Genomic DNA, 27,146 nt, shown 5'->3' with positions numbered 1-27,146 from the left:
AAATCAGTGTACAGAGTGAGCATTTAAGCAATGTAATTTGGTAATCCGTATGGCTGACTCAGACTTGATCACTGAGCATTGGGAGGGGGCACTGTAACACTTTCTGATACTAATTATTTGCACTAATATGAGAAAAATGTTGCAATTATATCATTGTAGAAGCACTCATCTTTACTAAACTGTTGTTTCACGGTCTCACTGGAAGAAGTGTATGAATTCCAGCTGTAGTAATTTGTAAGCTCCAGCAGGCTTACAAATTTCCTGAAGATGATAACAGGTACAAAAGGCAGTGCAATGACTCATTACAAACACAGCAGCCCAAATATTTCTATTCTCTTACACTTTTTCCAGGACCCAAAAAGCCCTGCTCAAAAGAGTTGCTGCATTGTGTTCCCTGAGCTTTTCAGAAAAGGGCCTAGCGGGAATGAATGAGGGCAAAGAATGCTCAGGGCTGGTTTGGTTCAAAGTATGATTCAGGGGTCCTGCTAAAATTGAGGCACAAATCTTGATCCAGTTATTCGCTTTAACCATTGGTTACATATGATCCCACAGAATTAGTATGGTGCTAAGTTAAAGGGGCCTAGCTTAATTATATATTCAAAACTGTGGTAGGCATTGAAATGTCATTGTTTTATTCAGAGAGAGGATTAAGGAAAAGTTACTATTCTCTGTACTGTTTCAAATACACTGGAAAGCTGCTTCAATGCATCAAAATGCTGCCTCAAGACCCCTGCCCTGTTTTGCATTCCACTGAACTGTCCTGAGGTCCTTTGTAAATACATAGATTCTGTATGATAAAGAATGAGCTAAGGAATAAGATACTTGTTTCCTGTTATAGTGTTTGCTGTAAGTGTGGCATTGTTACTTTTACAACACACATAGCCTTTATGGAGAAGTGGGTTTCATTTCTTTCCCTAAGAAGACAAGTAAAGATAGAGACAAAATGGGAGACTATTGGCAGATATTTTTAAATAATCTGATAATTATCATACAATCGCAGGTTAAACTGAAGTTTCCTACAGTACATCTGGCTGATCTGAATTCTCTAATTAACAAACATCTTAAACAATGTATATGCCTTATGATAATGATGATATCCATTATGGTGCTCTAGTAATTTGCAGTTTACACCTTTGAATGAATAGGAATATAAAATGCATGTTTGGTTACAAGCAGTGAAAAGTGAAGTTGCATTTTCAGGATTTGTGCCTCCAGAAAATGTGTCGAATTTCATACCTTGTAGACTATGAAGAAAATTCTATATTTTTTCAAAGAGGTCAGGTGGAAAAAGTACCACTTACACATAACCAACAATCTAAAAAGTCAAAACACTTCAGGAGATATGTGATAACCACATATTCATTCACATATTGTGAATGTGAAAACTCAAACAACTAATCTTTCTGAAAAAATCCCTCTTAGTTTCTACCTGTTTTTAGCAAATTAGAACCATTTCTGTCAGAGTAAAGCACAGAATATAAGAAACTGTGAATTAATTTCAGTACATTTTCTTCTGAACTTTTCTCTGCTGATACTGTGTTCTAGAAACAGAAAAATGACCAATAAAACTGATAACAGTCAAACAGAAACAGTCTGCAGCGTTTTTCTTTGTATTTTGGCAGTGCTTCAGCTTACAGTACTTCCTTTAATGTCTTTAGCAAGGCCCAGGAAAGACTTTAGCTCTAGCTTTTAAACTCTCCCAGCTTCAAGACAGATAAAAGAGGAGATCTTCAACTAAACCTATCCAGATTGGATTTTTTTTTTCCCTCAAATCACTGGAGTTATTTCTGTTTTGAACTTTTAGTGTGAAGGACTTAAAACCTATCAGGGAAAATAAGTAAATAGCATATTGCTCAGCAGCACCATGATCTCCAGACTTAAACAGCATTATACATCTGGAACTGGGGTGGTTTTTTCCACTTTTCCCTCTTTATTTTTTTTAAGACACTGTGCCAACACTGCCACAAGTCATCAGTTAAAAATAGTTTAAGATGTACAAAAATGTTTTGCTTTGTTTTGTTTTCCTGGCAGAATCAGAAAGAATAATTTGTAGCTTAATTTTGGAACACCATATTTAGTACTCTTTTTAAAAGGTGCAAAACCTGTTTCCCCACAAGAAGCTTCATTCCTCTGCAAATGGCAACACAAGTCACTTATTTCTACTTCCTATTCTTGTCAAAAGCAATCAGCCATAGACACACATATAAGTAGATTGCTCCAAAAGTAATGCATCCTATTTATTTCCATAGAAACTACAACATACAAAGTGCACATTAGCACTACTTTGTAGAGCAAATTCTCAGCTAGAAAATACTATTTTTCAACACAGTCACCACCATTAGCTATGTGTTTTCACCACCAGTGAACAAGAGCCTGCATGCCATGCTCTAAAGAATCTGTACCATGTGATCTGATGTTGGCACTGCTGAAACACACCACCTACCGTCTTCACTGTGCTCACATCCACTGTTTGGTCTCCAGAAACATTCAGCAAGCCTCGATGAATGTCAGTGGATGCCATTTTTTTCCTGTATGGAGGAATTCAATTCCACTCCTTTACTTCATACGCATTTCCATGCCAGACACCATTTTGTCAGACTGCCTCTCTGCTGCCATTTGTCACACCACAACAACATGCAACGGGATACTGGGGGTAAGATTCAGTCTCTACTGCCATAACACCACTATTTGCCTCTGACAGTGTGGGCCAACGTCATAAAATAGGAGGCATTAGTTTTGGAGTAGCCCTTGTATATTCTCTCTATATAATTACATTATACATATATTATTAAATACAACAGACACTTTATATATATAAAAAGACACATATATATAAAACCTGTTATCTTTTGAGTTTAAGGGAAAATACTCGTAAGAAAAACACTGTGGTCTCTGCGGGTTTTATTATTTTATTTAGGCATCTCACCAAAAAAGCCAATTCTAATGTCATGACCAGCTAAGAATTTCATAGTACCAAACAATACCAAATCTGCACTTCAAGCAAGAACAGCACTAGAACTAATGTCTTTATCTGTAAAAAGGAAAAAGGAGAAGGGAATCTTCCCCCACATTGTTGGGAATGTGACATGTGGGCTGAATAATCTTGTCTCCCTCTAATAGAAGGTACCCATATTCAAACCTTTCTTATCTGTTAGTTGGTTGCCAGTATTTAGAAAATGGAGGATATTTTTACTCGTGTTCTTTTGTTGGGAACAGTTAAACAGTTGGCAGCCCTTTACAGTTTAATTTTGATTTAATGCTGCCTTGTATCTAACTTGTGACAGAATATCAAAGAAATGTGCTTGAGGAATCCATTCTGACAATATCAAGACATTGCATCTAACTTTACAATACACTAATGGTTTGCAGACAACTTCTGCTTCTTTGTTTATTATGCGAGGAAGTGGCTGTCTTCTCATGGGACACTAGACCATCTGTTAGGCAGCCAGACAATATCAGCAACAGAGCTGTTCTGTTAGATTAAAAATGGCAAGACCTTGTTTTCTGGTATTGTTTCCTATATCATGCAAGAATGATTGACAGCACTTACTCAAACTGCGTCAAAGTCATGCCAGAAAGGTAAAAATATGCAGGGCATAACTATGAGATACACTATGAGAATCTTGTGTATGAAAACACAAGAGAACTGATTTGGCAAACTAGTAATTCTTCTGCAGAGCTGTGCATTTACTAACACTGTTTAGCAATGTATCTTAACTGTGTAACAATAGTCTAACTGAAGGAAACAATTCATTTATCACTTAAGAGATATTTATAAATCACAGCTGGACAAGGCTTTTAATAGAGGGTCACCCATAGCTAACAGTCTTGAAAGAGAAGAGTTTTTTTGGCAGCAGCTGAGGTTGCAAAAGCTCAAACCTCTAGAGAGTTGAGCTGCAATCCCTCTGGGAAACATCATTGTCTCAAAGTAAACTTTTTTCTTCCTTTTCAGGCAGTGAGGAAAGCAAAGATGACGAGACTCTGTAAGTTCTATTTTCTTCTGTGAGAGTGGGAAAATTATTCAATTATTCTCTCAGTAATTCAGGTCATTTGTAAAATAGCAGCACTGGTACCACTTTTAGAGAGAATTTGGGGGGACTGTATTAAAAATCTAGAGGTGGCAAGACATCGGTAATGGATTACACAAGTATTGGAGAAGGATTTATTGCAGATGTCATGAAGATAACATCTTTTCAAAGCAGAGAAAGAAAGAAAAAGATGATGTGAGATCAACTCTGTAAGGACCTAATTTAAAAAACATCTAATCAAAGGCTTGTTGATTCCTATCCAGAATCATGTTTTATCTTGCGCTCGAATGCTTTTCTTAATAGCGATGTTTTTCTGAATAAGCTTAACATTTAACTTAAAGAGCCTTGAAAGTTTTAGAACAGTCTGAAATACATCTAACTTAACACAACTCTCCATTCAATCTCTTCAGAGGAGCATGGATGTGGGCAGCCAGCTGTCACTGAAAACTGCCATTCTTCCAGCTTTGAGTGCTCTGAGTACTCAAAGGCTTGTGGGAAATGAATGTAAGATGAATTCTTTCTATTTCTCAAAACAGTCAGTGCAGGAAAGACTAAGATCGGATCCTATTCTCCTGAAACGCTTAGTCTAACTGATGGTAACTGCTCAAAGGGAAGTTAGCAGTATAGAAGAAGCCAAGGCCAGTGTGTATTATCCGACCTTGATGCAATCTTTTACGGCATTTACATACACTATATGGGATTTTCAAACAGCAAAGCTAACAGAACTAATTTATGAAGAAAAAACAATATATATATATATTTTCTGCAGGGCTTTGAAAGCAATGCTGGAAAAAACTTCAAGAATATAAACCTAGTATTCAAAGGGAGGTGGGCTGGGTGCTCTCATCAGGAGCATAATCATCATTTATAAGCAGTGATATGATGGTCTATGTGTTGCAGAATTTCTGCTAATAAAATAAAATTAAAGTGACACGATAGTTAGAACCCAACAAGTACTGAAGATGTATAGAACAAGTAGCTTTCCGGGGCCCTCTTCCTTCTTCCACTACAGACACTATGTTTCTGCCTTCTTGTTTCCAGCAACTCCCTGACTTTTTCACATAGGGCAGTTCCCAAAGCATAGACGACAACATCCCTTGAGTGTAATGAAGAGGAAGACAAATAAACAGAAGGCACAAGATAAAAGCAAGGCTCCATGAGAATAGCAAACAAGCCAAAGTTTAACCAGGAAAGGAAAAGCATGGTCACTGAGTTGGTACTTGTCTTGAAAGTATCTCAAGGTTTGGTTTAAATCATTATCCAGAAATATTTGACAATGCAGAGATATTGTGTAGTTGCTGTACCAAGTAGTAGGGGACATCAGAAACCTCGAACTGAAGTGATAGATGAGGAAGGAGAGTGAAAAACAGGAACTAATAATAGTATCTGTTGGTAATAGATATCCATGTAGATCATAAAGATTTCTCCAGAACAAACAGGAAGGTTGTTCCATCCAAGTAATCTGAAATCCAAGAGGATCTCCTAGTGGTATGACAATGTGGGTGTACCTACACAGATATCCAACTATTCCATAGCCTTCAAAACATACAGAACAGCTATCACCCTTTTAGCTGCTTTGAGCAGCTCTGATGGAACAGTGGCTGGAGTCACTGTCTGTTCATGGCACAAAGACATCATTTATGGAGAAAATAAATCCATTCAATAATTGGCAGGGAGTCAGCTGGTCACATATGCATATCACACCATTTTAAAGATCCCTGAAAATGGAATTGATATTTTTGCATTCTTTTACTATGAAAAATGTAAGTAGATTTGAGTAGCCTCAAAGCATATTGTTAACTACCTCTGCACTTTTGGTGCTAGCTGAAGTTGCTCCTGAAGACATGTAGCAGAACTAACACAGATAGCAGTTTTAGGATATACGTACTTTTGGAATTGAGGTTTTGGCATTGAATTATCAGTAAGCCCATTCTAAGGTACACTGCTCTTACCTAGCAGATGTTCCACTAAGGAGTTTGCTTTGTCCTTTGCAAAATATGGCTCTGAGCCCATATCCACTCCATAAGAGCGTTGTTTTAAAGGTAATGAGAGGAAGTCTCTTTCCCCATGGAAAAGCCCTTTAGGAATCTTTGATTATGAAGTAATAAGCATTTCCTGATGAGGATTTGGAATGTCGTTTGTAAACAGTTCACATTTGTATGCAATTTTTACTACATGAAATACTATTTCCCTAGCTGGAAGAGTAGAGTTGGACATATCAAAGTATAATTAAAAAAATAGCTGGGTAAAAAGTTTGCAAGAAATAGCTTGCTTAACGGATTTAATCCCTTTCTCTGCTCAGAAATTATCTACAGTCAGTCTTTTGTTATGAAATCCTTCAGTACTTCTCCTAGTTAGTCAGAAGTTTTGTGCAAACAAATTTCTCCCTACTCATTGCACACCAAATGCTGACTGTAAGTGTTCTCTTTAGTATTTTAATGTTCACCACTTGATAGATTCAAGCTGTGCAATTGGGTGTCTAAGTCACATGGTGTCGTTTATGTTCTCAGAATCCTTTTGCCCCTAACGATTTTCATATGGTTGAAACATAAATTTTGTTTTATGATTAAATGAAACTTGACTCAGAGGAGCCAAAAAAAAATTAATTTTTTTTCAGGAGCGTTTTGTACAAACAAAACTCCACTGACATAAACACATTAAAAAGGGACTATGAGAACAGCCAGAGTAAAAAACTATTTAGAAGATGCCAAAGTGCTTGAATATGCTTTGTCTTAACAGACCCAATAGCCATTCTTTTTTCATCAGTTCCTAAATACCACAGTCATTGTAAACTTTCTCAATTCAGTATGAGACTGTATGCAATACCAGTGTTTTACAACACTTAAACTTTCACATAAAGTGATTTTACTGAAAACATGAAGAAGAATATATATTTTCACACCTCTGTTTGTGCATAAATATTTCCAGGGCCAGCTGTCAGTCTGCCAACTGTATACAATAAATAATTTGTTATTTCCACTCTCTCAAGAAAGTAGTTTTCTTTAAAACAAACCTTCACAATATGTGTTGTTTGCTACCATTTCAAGGCCTGCTACCCCAATGGAAAAGAATGTGCTAAATGTAGCATTATCATGCAGGTCAGGCAGGGCAGCCCCGTACACATTTTCCCACAATCTCTGCTCATTAACATCTAGTTCCCCCATTGTGCAGATTTTTGGCTCCATTCCATCAGAGCAGAGAAGAAAAATGTTTACAATATGCAAACTCAGAAGGACAAAAAAAAAAAAAAAAGAAAAAGAAAAAAGGCTTTGAAACGTCAGTCCTTTGGGATGAAAAGTTTCAAAGGGGAAGGTAAGTCAAAGGTTACTAATGGGATGTCTGCAACACCTGCTTTTAGTGGAGATTTTATAAACAAGCTTTACTTCTCAAGAACAGCTTGGCCTAGACAAAATACCAGCTAAAATATCTGTGGCTAGCTTGAGCAGCCTGGTACCTATGAACAGAAAGGTCAGGTTTGTTATATCCTAGCATGGCTTCTCACCCGCTTTTATTGATAAAATGCAACTACCTCAGTGGCCAGCATTGCTTTTCACATTGTAAAGCTGAAGGCACTGGCAGCGTGGTATGCTCTGCTCTGCAGAGGAAGAGGAGGAAGGTGATGTTTGGTGCCATTGCTGGCAAGAGCTCTGCTGTCTGAGGAAGAGCTGAACATTGCACATGGGAACAAGTTTGGCAGACTTCTGAAGTTTCCCAGCTCAGCTAAATGACCCTCCTAACGTAATTCCAGTTGAGCAAGTTTCTGCTCATAACTCAGAGACTTTCAGAACTATTTTTCCTCTGAAAGCATTAATGCATATTTCTAAGATTTTAACATTTGGAAGTAGGCACAAGAAGGGAAATCCTGGTGAATATTTGCTGGGCTATTACAAAACTTTCACACACAGCCATTTAAAATATTTTTCATCCAGAGAACACATGTAAAACTGAAAAGCAATACCTTCATCTGACAGGCAGCAGCAGAGGAACAGGGCTGTGTGGATGCTGATTCAATGGCAGAGAGATCCTTAAAGAGAGACTGCATCCAGCCTCCAAAGATGACTTCTGGACTCTCCTTGAGAAACCATCATTCTTGTCCAGGGAAAAAGTGCAGCAGCTTCTACAAAAGCACAGAAACATCCAGCTTTAATACAGAAGAAAGCAGGATGATAGACAAAGCCACAAACGGATGTTTGTGTCTGATTGCATGGAAACTCATAAAAATGTCTCATTTTATATCACAGAACTACTTAAACTTGCACAAAATTGGTACTGAAACAGCAAAAGAGAGAAAATTTTCCCCACAGGAAAACATTATAAAATGTCACCTGCTCTCCTGCTCCTGCCATTCAAAATTTCTGATCCATAGCAACCAACAGAATTGCTTCAGCAAAAACTGTGTAATAAACCACTACCAAATCAAGACCTCTTTAACAGTCCATATTTAGCACCAGCATGGAAAAGAAAAAGCCCAAAGACGATGAATAAGATGGTAGGTATTACAGCAGCTACAGGCATAGACAGAATTCCAGGAAACTTTGGGAAAACAAATTCTAGGCTTTACTTAGAAAAACTGTTTGCCAAGTGCCTTAAAAGAAGCTCAATTTGTGGACCGTGGCTGTTTACCACAGATGACAGAAAATCACATTAGTTAAAATCTAATCTCTTCAGCTGAATTTCATTTTCGAGACCAATAATTCCTGTTCACTTTTCTCCAGAGAATCGTCAGCAGCCCTCATGTGTACCAGCTGGGCACCAGGGACATATTTGTTGGCTGAGGACGCAGTTGCAGCATGGAGTTTTCTAAAGTACCTAGTGTAATTCTACACATGCACTTACCCACAAGGAAGCCATTTCCTATTTAAAACCTTTTCTGTAAGCTACAAATGTCCTAAATGGAGATAGAGTGCGCTATCTAGATATCAATTCATAGCAATGGTGATTCAGTCATGTCATTTATGAACTGGCTCATATCTGGCCAGCCCATAGCACAGGCAGAACAGAGTGTAGGCTCATCCTCACCTACATGTGCCTATGTAGACACACTTTGGCTCACTAGGGGTTTTTTTTTTGGTTCGTTGACTGTTCTTTTTTTCCCCTCAAGATAATTTTTAGTGCAATTTATTTTTTGTAAATAAAGCAGTCAATTTGATCACATTCACACATACAGATTCCAAATTTTGATAAATCTCATTTTCCAGTTACACAGACTCTCTCTATGTGAGTATAGTTTAGCTCACTTTCAGCATATAGCAGGCTGAAGAAAACCTTTAGTCAGCCATGAAAAATTCAATGTATTTTTTAAAATTAGACAATGGATATTTTTAGTGTGGTTTAGAGATGGCAGAAATTGTTTATTTCACTCCACAGTGATGTAAATGCTGGGAGTGCACTCTGTATGCCACACAAATGAAATCTAAATTTATTTATTAATACACCAGAGGCTGAGAAATGTCTTCAATAAACTATTTGCATTTTTAACATTTGCAAATATGAAACACTCAAAGTTCATCCGGAGATCTACAACAAGGTTTAGATAAATTCACAAGGTTGACCCTGCTTCTTTTCCCTCCCTTAAATTCATGGAGCTTTCACCAAGTCCAGTGGAACTAGATTCTTTTTACAGTTGGTTGAGATCAGAGTAGGGCCTTTTGTAAATGTTATATCAAGAAACAAGTCAAATATAAGCCTTTAAAGTAAGAGTTCTGCTTTCAGTTTACATAATGATTCACCATGTAGAAGGGCTTTTCTATTTTATATTCCCTCTCTTCTCATACCACCCATGACTCTTCTCTTTTTATACTACTTCAGATCTTTTTCTCTCATCATTCCCATCACAAACTACATTTCTTTTGCATTCTTTAAGCAGCACATTGATGTGATCCAACCTCCTGCTTTTTGGAAGAAGGAATTAAGAATTTCTGGTGGTGCTTTCACTTGGGTAGATGTCTGTATATACACTGAAAAGTTCACATTAACTTCAAAAAGTGATGAGAGGGAGCATTTACGAACCACTGCTGGCTGCCTCAGTGCCTGTTCAGCAGGACTTTCCATGAAGGAAATTGCTGTTTTGCCACAAGCCAGTTCAGAGAAGTCATGTAGCACTGTATGGGTGCTTAATCAGAAGATGACAGCATTCCCAAACAACTCCATTCCCTTTTCTGAGTAATAAACAGACCAATTATGATTGATGTTTGAACTCCAGTTTAACTGTACAGAACCAGAAGCATAAACAACTAGAGGATCAGTGTGATGCTTTGGTATCCTTCAGGCCTGCTTAAAACCTTCAAGGTAAGTGGGCTTTATGCTGGTGTGCCTCACAGAAATGCTGATATGTCTGTTGTTTTGTTTAGGACCACTCAAAACTAAAAATTACTGCCTGAACATTCAGGAGCATTGTTCATTTTCTTATCAGATTCAGTATTTGAGCAATATTTAACTGTATTGATTACTTTCTCTTTTCAAGACCGGATTTTGTATCAAATCCCTCTGTAAGGATAGGGCGCAAGAAACAGGCTTAGCAGAGAAGCATGAATGTGTGGTGGTGGAAGCCCACCTCCCTTAAGGCAAAAATCTCAGCTAAAGCACCTTGGCAGCATATTAATAGCTATAAAAGACTCTTTCTTTGCTGACCACAAATATGCTGTGGTCAACAAGAGGTCTACCCACTGTTTTGTTAAAAACAGTGATGATTTATTTTGCTTTAGCCATGTGTGAAACTAGTCACCACATTATGAATAATAATATCCTCTTAGTCTCAATGGAGCTCTTTTTAGACAGAAAGATCCACAAGGCATTTAACTAAATACTCAGTATAGCAATGTACTTGCTGACCACTAAAATATAGCCATATCTGGGATGGAACGCTGCTGCTATTTAAAAATGCATGGCAGCAGAGCAGACAAAGGGGAAAAAATCCATTACAAACCAAAGCAAGAGGTGAAGTAAAATAGAACTACCTTAATTAGGCATAAGCATAGAGCTAAAACTGTAAGTTTGAAGTGCACCCTGGAATCCTTCTGCCTATAAGAAATCAAGAGTTAACGCAGCATTTCTCGAGAGGATGAACTCCAACTGCACAGTGCCCTCTACCGTGAAATGAAATCTGTAGAGTCTTGGAGGGGAGAAAATTGTGCATTAAATCACTTAGCCATCTCATTTGCTGCAGCACTGTCCTGAGGTTATAAAATCTGGGGAGGACCGACCACAAGCGATACAGCTTCAGCCTGGGCACACAGGACTGAGCTGGTGTCCTCATCTGTGTTCACAGTAGTTGGCATTTGCTAAGCCAGCTCCTCAAAACGACTTCCAAAATGGCAAATGGGATGAGTAGAAGAAGATTTAGTAAGCTTAAGTGCATTTTATACATGTACAATTCTAGTAGTTTTGTATTTAGTTTAGTTCCACATTTTAACCCACCTCAGAAATAGTTTGCAACACAGGCAATGTTACAGAATTGTATTATTTTTTACACCTTTGAGTGACAAGCCATCCCAAAATTGGCTAGATCTTGCTATGTCAAAAAAAAAAAAAAAAAAAAAAAAAAAAAAAAAAAAGAACCACCAGAACAAACAAGCATCACTTTAGGAACAAAAAAAATCATTACCCACAACTTGTTCCGGATGCTGCAACATACTAAAGCTAAAATTATATAAGTCTACTTATTTTTCTGACATTTAAAATGGTTTTCAAACTGAGGACAGTTCTAAGACATGTTTTTTGCTCTCCTAATGTATACTAAAATGTTCTATAGAGCAAAAACAAAGCATGGGATTCCAGCAGGGAATGTGAAAGAACCCAGGAAGTTTTAAATACAGGAAAATTCCTTAGGTGACCAAAGGAAAGAAGAGTTGGTTCAGTAGCAATGACCAGAATCCTTTGACAAATAGCACCTCTATTCAGGAGGTTCCTTTTTCCCTTTCTTCTGCAGTATACCCTGTCAGTACGGCTTTTTCACCCCCGTCCCAGAAACACATACGCACACACACACACACATCCTCACAACAGCCATGCATCCCTAAGAGATTTGCAGCTGGTGTAATGCTTTTCCCTACCACCTTCTTCAACCTGCATGAAACAAAGCTTCTTCAGAGAGTTTGCTTAATAAACTTTGTTTCTTCAGGGAGTTAGTTTCATAAACAAATCAACTTTAGCTCCAGCATAAGGGATGTCTCTTTCACCCTTCTATTCTCCAACATAAATATAAAGCAGGCATAGGAACGCACATTCATTCCAGAGCAGATACCTAAATGCAAAAAAAAAAAAAAAAAACCCAACTGGACAACAGTAATGCTTCACAAACTACAGAAGATATCCAGGCAGGACAGCAAAGTGTATGAAAGTGTATGGAACAAAAATCTATAGAGTAAAACAGAATAGTTTTCTGAACAGATCACAAGGAAGAGAGGAAACACTGAGAACTGCTCCCTGTTTCAAAAACCTTTGCCTACCAGCTGGAGAACAAATTGCTTGCGCATAGCTGTGTGCGATCCGACAGTGATTCTAAATAATGCCAGACAGGACAAGCCACTTTTTGGCTTTAGGTTGGCAGAAGTCTCCTGATCTACACTTTAAGTGGTGCTAGGTAAAGGAGACACCTGAGGTGTAGTTCAGTCCTAAAATATATGATTCCATAAGGAATCATTTATCAATATTACTGGTTTCTTAGTTTTCAAGTTTTCCTATGAGAGTCTGAAGAGGATCACAAGACTTATACACCCTGTAAAGTTAAAGGAGTGGTCTTAGCAATTTAATCATTGGTAGTAGTGATTTTGCAGAACATGAGCTGTACAGTAAAAGAGATGGCAAACAGTTTCAGTTCTTAAAGTCACTTTCTGCACTCTATCCCTGTATGCACACTTCACTGCTCTTCAAAGTTTGTATGCACAATGCTTAACATTAATGTTTCTTCTTTACTTTTTAAAATTTTCCTATTTTTTAACCTTTACAAACTCTTTGTGGCCTTGGAAATACAGAACTGGGGTGACAGAGGGAAAGGGAAATGTGTGTATTTGCTGTATATAAATAATCCAAAATCAGATTTCAGCTTCACTTACCTTGGAAGGAACAATGTTCTGCAATTCCTGCATTTTGAGAAGTCAAGCCTCCTTGAAAATGCTCATCCAACACCACTTTTGAAAATCTAAATCATACCTGAGTTTCACTTGTAAAGTCACGACCAAACACATAAAACTCGTTTGTTCCTATGCTCAACGAAAGTCACAGATAACATGTTTCTGTCTCCTCGGTAATTATTTAATTTTTTACTAGTAAGAAAAAAAGAGAATGCTGGAAAGAAATGCAGACAATTTACAGTTTAGAAAGGCTTAGAAATAAACCAAACGTTTGCTGTATTCAATAGTGTTTTTTCACCACTGTTAGCATAGCCCAACAAGCACAATAGCACTGAAGCTTTTGGATAAGTTAAAAGCCATATTTTTAACCCAGAAAGGAAAAAGAACTCATGTACACATTAGCAGCTGCTTAAAGATAACAAATGAAGCTTAAAAAAGGCACATACTAACATCAACACACGATGCTCCTCAAGCTTGAAAATAGAATTAAAAAAAAAAATCAGAGTTCTGCTCAGCTTGGACATTGATAGTAGGTGAAAAAGAAAAATAATATTTTTCTCTTGCATTTCTGGAGACAGACACTGCTTGCTGAAGAATGTAAAATTCAATCCTCAAGGGAATCCCAAAAGCTTTTTGGCAGGCATTCTGAAATTCAAGTTGACTCTCTTTTTGAAACAGTTAACATTAGAAAGAAAAGAAATGGAAGAAGAGGAGGAGGAGGAGACATAATTACGCTCAATAGTTACATGGTTCTGGCTTCTTCAATTGAAAAAGTATTAGACTGTCAGGACTGGACTTAGTCTAACTTAATACAATTGACAGGTGGGCCACAATTACTTTTAATTATTCTAAGTGGGTATTTAGTTATTTATCTTAGTCTTTTTAGAAGAACAATGGGAAAGAATATTCATGTTTATAAGAAAAGAAGAAAATGTTTTCACTTATATTTGTACTTCTTCAAGCTCCATGCTACCTAACAACGTCAGCTTTGTGCCTAGAATGATCAGTTAACTAGCCTAACATCAGGGTGGGTATTTTACATCAGGGTATTTTACTGCCAACATCCCTCCAAACACTGATTAACAAATGTTCACCATTCAAGCCGAACAGATGGAAGAAAAATTACTCTGAGAAATTGTAGTTCTATAGGCATAAATTATATGGATGCTTAGTAATAGGAGTGCTCAGGCTCAAGAGGATAGGGTTTGCTATAAAACTGACTTGCTTGCTTGGCCACCCAAATAAAAGCTCTCTTCACCCTAAGGAACTGTAGACTAGCAATGTTACTCTCATAGATTTTGGACAGATGTAGTCTGCTGGCATTTTTCTGAATACCTTCTACTGAAGGAAATTCTGTATCAGTGTCAAAGCTGATTAAGAAATTGAAAAGACTGATTGCTCTACCCTCCTCATGGTTCTCTTTCATATTTAAAGCTTTGACAGTTTAACTGGCTTTCCCTATTCTTCTCATATAGCTTTGTATCCACACATTTATAAAGAACATATCTTCAGTGTTCTTGACTGAGTAGTGCCCCTCTTTTCCAGTCAACCTTATAAAAACAGTTTAAACTATATCAGAGTGACAGAAAAAGATTAGTTGATTATGTGGGGAAACAGGAAAAATATCAAGAAAAAAAAACTTAGATATAATCTGTTATGGCTGGGAGCTCAAAAACCATTTTTAATGGATCAATACCAAATGCATTCAAAATTTTATACTTGAAACTCAACTTCTTTTAGACCCACCCATGAATCTTGCCCTATAAATTACTGTTCCATGTTTATATTTGCATAATTACCTTTTTGGATGCAATACTTCTAACTTGTAACTTGTTCAACCACAGCTTTACCAGAGGAATTAAATATTAGTCAATTCCCTCTTTTTCCATTAGCATCACCTGAACCACTCTCTCTTGCTGTTCGAAGCCATCCTTTCAATTACACAGGCATAAAGAAACTGTTAAAAAGATACTGCATGAGTGAGAACAGCTCTAATGGCAAAGATGCTGGAAATGACAAGGACATTGAGATTATCAGGGAACAGACAAAGGGACAACCAATGGAGATCAAATCCATTAAATGGCATTAATGAAAAGTTTTGTTCACCTGAGATCCTTTCTTGGTAAAAAGACAGTTTTATCTCATATTAATTTTAATAATTTATGAGAGCTGCTCTGAAAGCAGTGCCTCCTATTTTATTATTTTGGCCCACTATATCAGAGGAGGATGTTGGTAGTATGGCAGTAGAGGCTGAACTTCCCATCAACATCCTGTTACCTTTTCCCTCTGATAGCAGCAGAGAGGCATTCTGACAAAATGGCGTCTGACATGGAAGTGTGTACGAGTGAGCACCTTTCCAGAATGACCAACTTCTCAGACACCTAATGAGAAATAACACAGAAAAATGGTTGTTTGATTTGCTCTTCTTTATCAACTCTGAAGTATCCATTGCCCAGGAGAGATTACAGAACTTCTCCCATCTTTAATAACAAACTTAAAAAAAAAAAAAAAGAAGAAGAAGAAGAAACAAATCCATTGTCTGCAAAGTCATACCTATCTACTTTTTGGACTGGTGTAGTGTGTTGCAGCTGCTGGGTTAGCAGCACCTTACAGCAAACACAATATGGCAGTGTGGACAGGCTACTCATGTAGCAAGAGCACTGTAGTAATCTATGAGAAGAAAGAAAAAAAAATTCACAGATTCTGAGATTACATGCCTATCAGTTATTCTAAGTACACGGTAAAGGTTACTACACCAGGGATCCATATATTTATCAGTTAATCTGTCCCAAAGCCATAGAACGTAATTAATGAAAAAGATAGTCAGGCATGCCTTCAGGCAGTAATTCAATATTACTCAAAATCACTGCATGAGCAAACCTGCGAACCAAAGAGGAAATGCACACTGTACAAGGACACTTGTATTCTGAAACATGATCCCCATGGAGTTTTCAGATGAAGCACTTTTCCAGTGATTAACTCAGTACATTTGAATTTCATTACTTAATGTTTTAGGTGACTGGTTATTTGTAGCTCACAGAGAGGAAAACAAGTTTTCCATGAATAAAATCAGAGTAAAAGTCAGATAACAGCTAAGCCATCTCAGGTCACTCAGAACCCCATCTCTCTTTGCTGACTCAGTAGGATGTTCAGTGATTGTTTTCACAGCTCTTTTGATAACTATGCCATACTTTCCTTACATTCCACTGGCAATAGATCCATGCTAGATACAGGAACTTATTTTCCCTACTGGTACACCTCTTCTACAGGACTCAGTAAGGATCACCAGAGAGAGGTGTTTGAGTATACCAGAAGTTTTTTAACATGTGCTGAGAATGCCTCAATAGTAACAGCTTTTATAGTGAAACAGCATTCTCCTGCTCGAGAACCCTGCATGCTCAGTTCTTCCAGTTCATAGAGCTCCTGTTTTATAAAAGATGAGAGTCCTCAAAGCTGCCTCTCTGGTGCTGCAAGGAACGTGGTTGGCTTATCCTTCTCCAGGACTTGGGGAGAGGGGGAGCATTATTTGTCTCTCTCCATTCTATCATTAAACAAGAATGAACTAGGCCATCAGCATCAAATTATCTCTTCAAAGATCGCTTCAGAGAAATCCACGCACCATTCTAGTGATTGTCAAGAAGTGCTTTGCCCCGCCATGCTTCTGGGAAAGCAAAATATGGAGGATCGGACAATGGGACTAAAATTCAGCAGAAATTCAGATAAGGGCTAGAGAAAAATGAAATCAAATTTCAAAACTTTGCCTCTTTATTGCACTGTAAGTCTTCCGGTTAAATTCACCAGGCCCTGGATTTGGTCAGATATGCAACGTCAAAATATAGTTTTACCCTTTATCAGAATGTGGCATTTTAAGCCTGTTTATGGTCTTTTAGGTCAGCAGTATTTTCACGGGCTGCCTTTCCCTTTTAGAGATCAAAGACAAAATTCAGACTACACTGACAAACTCAATTCTGGATTACATATGGATATGAAATGGTGTTTCTGTACCATTAAACTGTTTCGGTTTTCAAGCAAAATCTTTTCCTGTTCCCTGTTGGGATGAAAAACAAGGCTTTTTGAAGTCTTATGTTAAAAACAAAAACTTGGGAGAGACCCACGGAGTCCCAACTAAATGCCTGGTAGTCAGAGCTCTCATTTGTCTGATTTGGAATAAAAGCCTGTAACTACATTTCCCTTAGACCAGGAAACATCTCTGAATACAGGGCCAACAGAATCTATATATCAGCCTTTGTATTTTTGGCATAAATTCTGCCCTGGAGCAGAAAAGTCGTAGTAGAAGTTTAATTATAACTGAAAAATTTGTATTAAAATTGCAATGAAGAATAAAATTATTTAGACTAGTCCCATTTTTATTAAGACTCTCACCAGAAGCAAATTACACTAACCACAGATGGTGAGACATTTAAAAACAAACACTGAAGAAATCCCTCTCAAGCCCAGAAGGGTGTCACCTTCATACATTTCTGGTACTTGTTCTGACATTCCTATATGTAATACCTCTGGCTTCCTACTTCAATGAATTAACAGGTAGCAATGATCATATTTTCAAATACTAATTATAAAGCTTTACAGATTTTGCTGAATTTTCAAACCATTACCAGTTTAGCTATGGGCTCATGAAGTCTGCTGCTTAACATAATTTATACCCATACAAAAAAATCGAGCCTTCTGGCCTGACTGCTGAGGAGGTCAGGACTGGCGGAACACCTCTGCCCTGTATCTGTGCAGCCCCTACCTGAAGCTGCAGCTGTTTTGCCCCCACTTCATTAATGCAGTACAACAGAAATCTCTTTGTAGGATACTGGTACCCAAGCAAATGAGGGTAAGGCACATATAGATAACAAGGCTCTACTAAGAGCCACATCTGTGTTTAATAAGGTGGTAAACAGTGATATGTTTATATTCTGAGTTGCCAGTATTATTTCAGGTGACTTGGGAAACAGCTCTGTACAAGCTTGCATGCAAGCAATGCTCGTACCTGTGTGAAGCCAAGAGGAAGCATATGGAGAGGTGCACTGCAGAGCCCTGAGGTCAGGAGGGACTCCTGAGAAGAGGTCACAGAAGTCTTGATTTTGCAGTGTCTTCAGGTCTGCTTTGCAAGTTGAGTGAAACAGCACTGAACAGGCAGAAAGTGGACTTCTAGAAAAGAAATGTGACTGCTTTTTTACTTCGCTTCAAATCTGCAGGGCAAATTTCTCTTTCCCTGTACTTTCCCCTTCCTCTTCCCCTTCCCCCACCTTTCTTTCTTTCTTTTTTTTTTTTTTCTCCTTTTCTCTCTCCCCATTACATTTTCAAACCTATGCACAGGCTTGTAAAGAGACTGTTATATAGCACCTACAAAAGCATTTTCTCTCTCACTGTACCAACAGCTGATTAGGAAAATTTGTTCTATCAACCAAGAGCTGACATCAGCCAAAAGGACTTAATTAATGAAACACATATTTAGCGTTTTAAACCATTAAGATTTTTATACATTATTTTTTTACTTGATACATTTGTTACTCAACATTTAAAGTTCTTGTCCTCACACCTATTGAATTCTTTGACAATACTCTCTCACTACATGCCAAAATAACAAAGGAACCTTCTGGCTACTGTTAGAAAATATGTGACAGCAGTATAAGCTAGAAGGATTCTGTATGTCTCAGAGATCTTTACCTGAACATTTGATTCAGAAGTGCCCAACAGAGGCATCTGAAGGCTCCCATGGTCTCCTGGACACCATAAAATCAGATCTTCTGTGGCTCAGCATGGCTCTTCCTCTATGCAGTTCCTCACTGCTCTGGGAGTCCTTGAGGCCTCCTGCTTTTGAAGGAAGTAAGTCACAGGTCAGGTTTGCCCCTCATTTAGTACTACATCCCTGATTATTATGCCTCCTTCCTCCTAAGAAGCACAGCAATGCCTGTAAGCATCTGCTTGTAGTTACCCTTGGACTACTCAGATATAAGGCTACATTGCCCTTTTGGAGACAATATTTTTGCAGAATTCTGACACTTGAATTGGGTGGAAGACAGTTCATATATCTCTGAGCTACAATTTCAGGCTTTGAGCAGACTCGGAAAGATACAGCCACATTCCATTCATATTTTTAACCTTTATTTAATCATCATATATGCAAGTAGATTTGTCTTTTTGAATGAAAATCATCATGTGACACCAGAGATCTCAGCTATGACTTATTCCAGTCCTGGAACTACTGGACAGAACTGTTTTTAATGCACGTCAGTTTCACACTGTATCATTCAAACCCTAGACAAAGGTAATTGTTTAAAAGAACTGCTGCAATTTTAATAAAGGTATTGTTTTTGAACAAAAGGAAGTTAAGTGTCAGAATGTAATTGTTGTGATGACTGTACCGTTTCCACATTATTAATAAAATACATGTGTTTTAGAGCAAAAACTAGAACATGCTCCACATACTTTTCCAGTTGTTGTCTAACATATCTGGAATACATTAAAAAGTCAAATTCAATTATAGTTCAAACAATGCACGTCATGAAATATACACACTTTGTTATGGAGAACTAAGACATAGCTTGAATCCCTTATTCAAAGGGGCGCTATTGCTGTGTGATTGCCACTGAGCCCAGCACAGACACATCAAACTCTGTATTTAGCTCCTACATCAGTTGAAAATTCCTTCCCTAACTTTGACTTTCTTGGCTGAGCGGTCTTTCCAAACATTATCCTTAAAGAGAAAAAGTCACTACCAGCGCAGCTTGCTTTTTCTGTTCTGTTATGACAGCTTTACTCTACCTGAAGTTAATGACGTAAAACTGGAATGACAAAATTTCTGTAAATTAATGACAGTGAGAGTTCCCCTTGTTCACAGGCAGTTCATTCATAGTGTTCCAAGTTAGTGACAAAGATTCCATTGACTTTAGCAGTGGCAGACCTTTACCTATATGAAGAACAGGTTTTAACCCCATCTATAAAATCCATATATGTTCTTGCAGTTAAATATTTCTCCACAAAACATTAGAAAGTATGCCTTATAAAAACACAGAAAATATCTTTTTCTCTCTGGGGCAGTTTCTTCTTTTAAATGCAAGTGGACACAAAGGCTGTAAGATTTTGCTTATTTGAATGGGAAGATTCTTGGCCTCAAATTCAAATCAAAGACCCTATCTAAAAGGCAGTGAGATAGCAGTGTGATCAGCCACACCTTATTTATCTTTAGTGCATAATGGGAACCCAGAACAGCAACATGTTCCCCTTAGGGTTTTATTCAGCCTCTTCTGATAAACAACGGTAAGATGTCCAGAGCTCCAGTGAGCTGAATTTGGACATATGACTTCTGAGACGAAGCTGAAAATCTGGTGCTTCATATAGGATTTATTTATTAAATGAATGCTTTTGCAGAAAAAAAAAAAAAAAACAGCTCCCACTGTATATTCATTCTTGCTAAGTTCACCTTTAGCATTCAGTCCTGGAAGTTTTTCTACATACCCAACCAATACAATTCACCTACTCACCAGTAAGATGCAGTAGAAAATAATACTCTAATTTCTAACCAAGAAGAAAGAATAAAACTGCTGCAGACTTTGGAAGTCTGGCGTAAATATTTATTTGTTCCTTTCAACTGTTTTATTACTTCCTTGCTATTTAACAGCAACTTTCCTTAACAAGGGGAGCGTGTAATAAAGTGCTTTGGTAATAACTGCAAACTTTTAACATTAAGTTGGCAGAAACAATCCAATTTTAATAACAGTCTCTCTTGGTAACCTTGTATTTTGACCCAAGGTGAAAGGTGAAGATTAAATCTCCTCCACCTTTCTGAATGCAGCTGCTGAGCACACAGACTTTAATTGATGTGAGACTTAGCTTTGTAACTCAAGACCACCTCCCGCCTGCAGCACTGAAAACGTGCGATTCAAGGCTCAGTTACTGCTGATAGCAGGTCCCACTCAGCTGATGATCTGGACAGGAGAATAAAGTCTTTGTCATTATCTATTCTTCACCAAGGTGACTTTTTTCTTCTTCATAACTCCAGCATTCAGGTCAGTCTTGTAATGACGGCCTCTCAGCAAGAAACATTATAAAGTGAAACAAACCAAAAATGTAACAAACAACCCCCAGGTGAACAAAGCAGAAAGGCTGGAGCAGGGGTCTACCTGGCACTCCCTAAGCTAAGTGTGTGATTTTTTTTTTTTTTTTTTTTTTTTTTTTTGTGGGGAAAAAGGTTCTCACAGACATACACATTATTTTTTTCAATTCTGTTTTGCAATTGAGTGAATATAACATATTCCAAATCCAAAACAATTTCCTTGTCCTCTTCCTATCAACAGTCCAAGTGGCTGTACATTCAGGAATTAATTTGGTGGCCTTGGCATCATAGCAGGTCTGATTAAATTAATTTTCAGGATAATAAACCAGAATTTATTTCAAGAATTTAAAATCATAGCCTCAATTATGTGAATAATATTAGTATTCAGGGTGCTGATCTAGACACTTCTGTCTGAAATCAGGGACCAAACCAAGACAATACAGAAACTGACAAAGTAAGATTTCACTAGCCTTTTCTAAGCTTCCATCACATCCATTGATACGCAAAAGCATCCAAAAATACATTAGAAGCTAATCTATTGAATTTGAATAAACAAGTAAAAAAGACTTGCTGAACTGTGCCTTGCAGTCTTAAAGCTCAGATATTGCCCTGTGTGAGGCTGTAGTCACAAAGCAGCTTCTCTAACACATGGCAACCAAATGCACATGCTGAGTTTAGATGGAGGACCAGTTTGTCACATATACGTTGGACTTACAACTCCAAAACTGAAAGAAAAGGATCTTTTGATGTATACTGGTAATGATGAAAATTGGGTAAGAGTATTCCCACAATACCTCAAACTTTTTATATACAAGACTATAAAGTTATCATGTATCATATATGCATGATCTAAACAGTCTGCATTGTTTGCTCTGGAAACAGAAAGAAAGAAAACAAAAGAGCAAAACCAAAGAACAGCACGTACTTCCAACCTAGTTTCCTATGTCATATCTTTCTGGCAGGTCTCCATCATTTAGCGAAACTTGGCTTCTTCCACTTCGTGATTTTAATTCCAGCATTTGGCAAAATTGAGATTTCTAATCGCTGGCTGAGTTCAGAAATCCAGATTACCAAAGTGAAGATCTTTCCCCACTGCCTGCCAAGATTGGGCGATAAGAGTGGGTCTGCTCTGTCGCTGCCAGAACACCCAGTGGTATGTTTAACTAGATAGCATCATGTTTAAGGGCTGGTGAAGAATAAATTACACTTGAGCTGAGGAACATTGTTGATACATCTCAAACCATTCCAGTAATCCCGAGACTCCTGACGCTTTCACAGAATAGCATTACCAGAGGATCACCAGGCACCATAGGTTTAGTGCAGGCAGTTGGGAGAGAACTTTTTTTCCCCATTCTCAAAAGAACAATTTAATGTGGAATTACAGACCTTTTAAAATAAATCACTCTCATAGTATGCCTTAGAATTCATTAGCCTCTCCAAGGAGAAAAATTTAAAACTGACCTCCCCACCTCCCATCTCATGAAATGAGAAAATGGAGATGCCTAAGGATATTGAGCATTTGCTGAATTCCACTGGGTTGGGTGACATTTTTGAGCAATTAGTCTGGTCATTCAATTTGTTAATAATTGTATTATTTTTGAACAGTGGTAGGAGCCACCCTACCAAGGAACCTGAAGTTTGTTGTGGCAAGGTCTGTGTAATAGGTACAGAAAGCATTCGTAAAACTTCACTCCCACACAGCTGGTAGCTATGTATCAACAGCAGCTTGCTGGCATAGTTGGAACCTGGTTCTCCCTTTTGTCCACGGCTAGTTTGATGATCCTAATTATGACATCAAGTTACAACTTCACCAGATAACATACTCTGGTTTTTCAAAGGCTGTGGCACTTCGTGTACTATGATTATCTCTGTGCTCCTCAGAGCTAACTGCCAATCAACAGATGATTAAATATGACCCACAGATATTTTTTTCAAAAGGAGAGAAAACAGCTTTTTAGAGAAGGTAATAGAAAATCTTCGATGAAACATAACTTACTGCACATGCTGATTCCAAAAGACTTGCTCATTATGCAATTTGTTAGTAGAATTTCATAAGGTTCAGGAGAACTTGAGCCATACAACTACGATATCATATAGTGCTACGTTGTGTAATGGGTGACCTACTGCACCTTGGTGTAAAGAGGCTAGAGATGGAGGTGGAATGGGAAACTCAGCATCACTAAGCTAGTCCTACATTATCACCTGATTAATCTGTGTGTTAGCTATTGTCTGGGGAAAAAAAAAAAAAGGAGAGAGAGGAAGAAAAGAAGAAGAGGAGAAGTAAAGGTCAAAATGAAATAACCGGGAATAGCCCCTATTTTAATACAAAAGCTAATTCAGGAAACAGGCTGAGGGTGCAGGGCTTGTTAATACATTATTGTGCTGAACTCAGAGCCAACAAGCTACACAGGAAAAATTAAGTTTCTATAGGGCATAATATAGTCCATCTGTCAAAGCAATTTAGCATTTAAAGTCACAGCTCTATATGGTGTTATATGTGGCACAAATACGTGTGTTCAGATCAAGAAACTCCTTTCCCCTTCTTTTTTCCTGGAGCTGTGATGTGCTACAGGACAGAATTCAGTGTAGAAAAATCCTAAGTAATTATGGTACACAAAATCAGAAAAAAAAAATCACTCATTTCTCTCCTACTCCACGCATTGTAGGGGTTAGTCTCTTATTTACTCAGTTCAACAGAGAATATTAATTTTAGAGATGAGAAAATCATTTTGGGAAAAAAAAAGATCACTTAATCAGATTTTACCACAGAAACGTTGACTGAAATATGGGGGATGGAGGGAAAATTCTGGTTGTATTAAATACAGTAAATTGAGCCTCCTTTCAAATTCCATGGACTTCACAGAATCATAGAATGGCCTGGGTTGCGAAGGACCTCAAAGATCATCAAGTTTCAACCCCCCTGCTGCATGCAGGGTTGCCAACCACTAGACCAGGCTTCCCAGAGCCACATCCAGTCTGGCCTTGAACACCTCCAGGGATGGGGCATCCACAACCTCCTTGGGCAGCCTGTTTCAATGTGTCACCACCCCCTGAGTGAAAAACTTCCTCCTGATATCTAACCTAAATCTCCCCTGTCTCAGTTTAAAACCATTCCCCCTTGTCCTATCCCTATCCATCCTCATAAACAATTGTTCCCCCTCCTGTTTATATGCTCCCTTCAAGTATTGGAAGGGCTTGCTCAACTCCATTTCTCCCAGAAGGATCCAACAGTCTGCCACTGGTTTGTATATATATACACTACATGTTACTGAAGACCAAAAAGCCATACTACTAAAACAGAACTTTCTTATACCTATGCATACGTCTGTGTATCTGTTGAATTGTTTTCATGTGGGTAATTTTGAGCAATCCATATCACTTGTAAACCTAACTCCTGGTACAGTGAAAGAGCAGTTTCAAAAATGTTAGGCTTGTCCTCAGACTTCTCAGATCCTTTTCTGAAATGAGAATCCATCTTCTCTACTGTCTACATACAAGCAGGAAAAGGACTACTAGCCAGCATGCTCTCCAACAGCTTGTGAACATTACCCAGAACATTTACTAGACCAGTAGAGCATACCAACAGCTAGTCACATGTGTTAGAGACAGCTTACCAACTGGGCTTACTTTGAACTCACTGTTTATTTATGTTTATTTTCTGCTACCAAAACCACAAGATGCTGAAACAATAGATACAGTACCATCTACTCAACTACTTGACTATGCCAGCTGGTGAGGTTTAGAGACAAGACAATTCACTTTAAGCTTGAGGGCTAACAAGGGCGATAAAGACATTTCAGACAGAGAAGACTTCCAACAAGGCAACATGAAGGCAAGTGTGGAAGAAGTTGCCAAGGGGAAGGTTAATTATGCAGCTTAGGGAGTTGCTGTTGGGATTGATAGGCTAGAAGTAGAATTTAGGGTCCTTCCAACTCATTAAGCAATATCTTACAAGGATGCCTAATTGGATAAGATTTGAGATTAGTATTGAAAGATCTTCTACTGGACCTTTCTGCCTCACAGGTCCTATGAGGGGGTCAAAAGGACAAAATAAAAGTCTTCTCAAATAAGGACAACTCCAATTAGGAGCACTCGCTAATGGTCAGAACAGCACAAGAAGAACGTAAGGCTTGAGTGGGATTCACAGCTATCTAAGAAATAAAAACATAAATTTAAATTTAGTTTGCAAATGGCTACTTATGAAGCAGACAGAAACAATCACACACCCTCTTTCCCAGGAGCAAACAATCACTGATGAACAAAAAGGAGAGTAAATGTAAAGACCAGATGTTGTCTATAAACGTGGCTCTGTATGAAACAAAATCTGTCAGTTTAACCTAATAAAAAGCACTTCTCAGAATTTCTTAACTCTGAGATAAAACATGTGTGCTACAGAGTATGGAGACTTCCAGCCAATAAAGCATTAGTAAATTTCTGGTATATCAAGTTAATTTGGCTACATAATTATTTACTTTGCAATATGGTGTGAACTAAACTCTCCTTATTCATCTCATGGGCCCTAGTCCCCATATTTATTTAAATGCTTGTCTCTCAGTGGGAGTTGTCTGTTTAAAGAAGTTTTGAGGGTCTGGGCTATGGCTCTCAGCTCTTCATTCACTTAAAAAATGTGGTGTGACTGCTTTATGCAGAAAGGGACTTTGACCCAAAACAGCATCTTTGTAAGAGGATTAGAAAAATTCCATTCTTTTAATGACTGGCTAGATGTTTGCTCTCCTTTACTAAATACTCTTTGTCTGTTATTCTTAATTATCAGCATAAATGCTTTAAACCAATGTTGTAAGTAATCTGTCATTTTATCCAAGGTTTTGTTGAATAGTTCTTTTGAAATGATCTGATTATTGGTTTCTTTAGGCCACCATTCAGCTAAATTCCCATGCCTTCCTTTATAATGGCACTTCTGCCATTTCTTAGAGCTTCCATTAAGATCCAAAGCAGTACTACGTTTGTGTTAGCACCAGCATAGACACGTAAGAAGCTTCACTGGAGGGGGAAGATGCATATAGCTCTGCCAGAAAAGACTGGCACAAAACCACTTCTCTAATGTTTCTAATGTTACTTAGCAATTGCTGTGACACTTTTTGTTCTGAACAGTAGCATATTCACAGTGCCCTGATAAAAACAAAGTTTCTTCAAAAAATCTTGTACTGATCAACTCCCTCGGATCCTATGTAATTTAAAACTCGGCTTTCTGTTTGCATGCCTACAGATGGACATCAGCACCTAACATAGCTCCTCAAAAATCTTGGCTTAGGACTAAATTTCACCCCACTAATTTAGTCCTATGTTACAGGATAGTGTGCGATAACAGGTCTTTTAAAACAGCAGAGATGTATTTTGTAATTTAGAAAATGGCTCTGAGGAATCATTTGTCAGTTTAATGAAAATCTGAAACTACAGGTTTACATAATAGAATTAATTGTAATGGCTCTGCTGGAATGATTTCTTTCAGACAGGTTATTTGAAGGATTGAAAGAGGGATTTCACAGCTGAAAGAAAAAAAGGATTTATCCTAAGACCCATGCAAGCAAAACAATTTTAAATTTCATAACACAGTGCCTTTGACTCTGTGGGACTATTGGTTTCCCATGTCTTGAGATACAGGAGATACTTCTATTCTGGGGTCTATTCAGGCATACCTTGAAAAAATGTAGTCCCTTCCTAATGCAGGTGTTTATCAGGTACAGAGAGCAAAGGAGTGTATTTACTTATTAAAACGTGACCTTACAGAGTCATAAATGTTACATGGGGTAGTGTAACATCCCTGCAAAGGTGGTGTTAAAGAGTAAACAAAAAATGTATCTCTAACATGGAGAAAAGGCCTTTGACAGGTGACACTGATGGAAAAACTATAAAATATTACAAAGCTCAGTCACCCAGGAAGCTGCAAGGAGTCATCAGCCTCTCATAATTCAAAACACCAGTTCACAGTAAGAGTAGTGACCTCTTGGAAGAAAATGAGTC

At 37.9% G+C, this 27,146-nt stretch overlaps 1 protein-coding gene across 12 annotated transcripts in view; it reads right to left on the bottom strand.

The window, feature by feature from the left end:
* The window catches only part of MTA3 (metastasis associated 1 family member 3), a 696,451-nt gene that overhangs the window by 143,281 nt on the left and 526,024 nt on the right, over window positions 1-27,146 (bottom strand). For all 12 annotated transcript variants that reach the window (XR_002436305.1, XR_002436306.1, XR_002436307.1 and 9 more), the window contains exons 23-25: window positions 18,776-18,922; window positions 18,096-18,256; window positions 7,987-8,145 (exon numbers count right to left, since the gene is read on the bottom strand). The gene's annotated coding sequence lies outside the window, so the exon portion shown is untranslated. The remainder of the gene's footprint in view (window positions 1-7,986; window positions 8,146-18,095; window positions 18,257-18,775; window positions 18,923-27,146) is intronic.

This window comes from Numida meleagris, chromosome 3 (assembly GCF_002078875.1).
Source record: "Numida meleagris isolate 19003 breed g44 Domestic line chromosome 3, NumMel1.0, whole genome shotgun sequence".
NCBI lineage: Eukaryota > Metazoa > Chordata > Aves > Galliformes > Numididae > Numida > Numida meleagris.
Note: the sequence above shows the minus strand (reverse complement) of the source record. Positions and strands in the feature narration are given on the sequence as shown.